Consider the following 2,531-nt stretch of genomic DNA (forward strand, 5'->3'; position numbering starts at 1 on the left):
CCCCTGTAGATTCCTTTGAACTATTTTTTTTCACAAGAATGACAAGGCATAAGAATAACCTTGTGGTGAAAGCTGTAAAATATCAGTCAGTATTCTCCACAAGGATGTCTTTGTGCAGTAGTTCATGCATCCAGTTTAGCATATTCTTTACTCATGTTACTAATGTTGTTTTCTAACAGATACCTCATAACAGAGAAAGACCAAAACAGGCAATGGCAGCCTCTCGGATAATAAGAATTTATTATTTATTGACCTGGGCCCCGTCATCGTTTCAAATATCCACTCACCACAACCGAGAGAAAGAAAATACTAAGAGATAAGGAGAGAGAGCGTGCATGACACAGAAAGAGAGAGAGAGAGAGAGAGAGAGAGAGAGAGAGATGTTTTCTCATGTTTTCTCTACTGCCTGCTGTATTTTATCCATGCAGGCCCAGAGCAGGACGCCGCTGAGCAGCCCTAGTTATTGGTGATGTATTGCTGCCTAATAAACAGCATGTGACCCTGGATGGGTCTGCAATAAGGTCACGGGTTGCTGCTGCAGTTGTAATCACGCAGTATCCGGGCTGCATCAGGATGAAGGACGTGCTGTTGGCCAGAGATGTAGCGGTCCTGTGGCATGGCCGGTAGCCATTTTGTGGGTGTTAACGGCTTCACCCTCATCACCATCATCATTACCACCTCCATTTACACCCTCACCCCAACCACCACCACCATGTCATCATATCTTCCTCCTACACACACACACACACACACACACACACATGTGCAAACATTATCTCTCGAACACACACACACGCACGCACACACCCACACACACGCACACACTAAAAGTGCATCACGTGCATGAGCAGAATCCTGCAACGGGAATGCTTGTGAACCACAACCACCTCTGCACCTTCACTTAACAGTGATTTAAACCGACCGGTCCGATGCATCCCATGGGCCTCGGAGGGGACGTGAAGTCGTGCCAGCATCCCACCTTAAGACGGGGTCGGGGACTCCATTTCCACATCTGTCTGCGGCGGTGTCAGCTCGTCTGGATTCATCACAACAGTCACCTTATTCCATAAGCGCCTCGCTCACACTCACTCCCTTTCCCTCTCACTCCCTCCCTCTCCCTCCCTCTCCCTCCCTCTCCCTCTCACTCCCTCCCTCTCCCTCCCTCTCCCTCCCTCTCCCTCCCGCTCTTCCCTATCCGTCCTTCGTCAGTCCTTTTTGTTCATTTTGATCTATGCTTATCCTCCTCTCTTTCTTCCCTGCTATTTCCTGCCCTCCTCTGGGCCCCCTCCCAGGCTATACGAAGAGAGACCTTTGAGTGGCCAGTGGAGGCCTCTGGTGACAGCATGTGGGGACAGGTAACGTTTTAGAGGCAGTGGCAGAGTGCTGGTCCCGGGTTACAGAGCCCCTCCCTACTCCCCAGTCAATCACTGTCAGGGAAAAGACGAGGTAAATACAAACACACACACACACACACACTTGCCTGCACAGATACATGTATGCACACAACCACACAACCATTCGGACACACACACAAACACTCGGACACACACACACACACACACACACACACACACACACACACACACACACGCACACACACACACACACACACACACACACACTCGGACACACACACACACACACACGCACACACACACTCGGACACACACACACACACACACACACACACACACACACACACACACACACACACACATTCAATGAACACGTATCTCTCATAATTTCACTGATCAATTATTCATAGATTAGATCATAAAACACGTACTGGAGTAATAGTAATGCCTAATGACAGATAGAGCTAATCAGGCCAAGAAATTCTTTGACATGGGGAAATTGTTCATTGCTCAAACTTGAAACAGCATTTTGAAACGTTTTGATGAATTTATACTCTAGTACCGTTTGATGTCGGGAAAGAGAGGTCAAACATAGTCAGATATCATCAATATATAATTACAGCTTGTGTTAACCAAATAATTGTATTTTATATGTTATACTTGATTATTAATAATCAGCCATGAAAGTAAAAAAACTAAAAACTTTTAAAGTGTCATAATTGTAATGCAATTGGGATCAAATCTTAAAAGTAAATTATTCTTTTAAGATTTTTCTTGTAGATCATTTACGATAATGACACACGAGGGGTGGACATAGAAGGCTTTCATTACATCCTACCACTACCAACCTTCATTCAACGTTAGTGGAATCAACACTAAATGTAATAAAAGGGTTAGGAAATAAAGTGGTAAACCGGTTGTAGATCTGACATGTTTTGAAAATGAGGACAGATTAGGTTGTCATTTTACTGCTAAGAAATCAGAATACATGTACAAAATAAATACTAAAGTGAAGGCTGGAGTTGTTAAGGTCATAAAACAGCTGTCAAGGGGATATGGGCATTGCTTAATACGACAATCTTTGATGCAGTAAAAATGAATAAATGAATATGGCCAGTCAAAAATCGTTTGTGTTTTTGTGAACCCTCAAAGAGCTGGAGACACTGAGTTTGGAAC

Source organism: Micromesistius poutassou (assembly GCF_964030765.1).
Source record: "Micromesistius poutassou genome assembly, chromosome: 12".
NCBI classification, from domain to species: domain Eukaryota; kingdom Metazoa; phylum Chordata; class Actinopteri; order Gadiformes; family Gadidae; genus Micromesistius; species Micromesistius poutassou.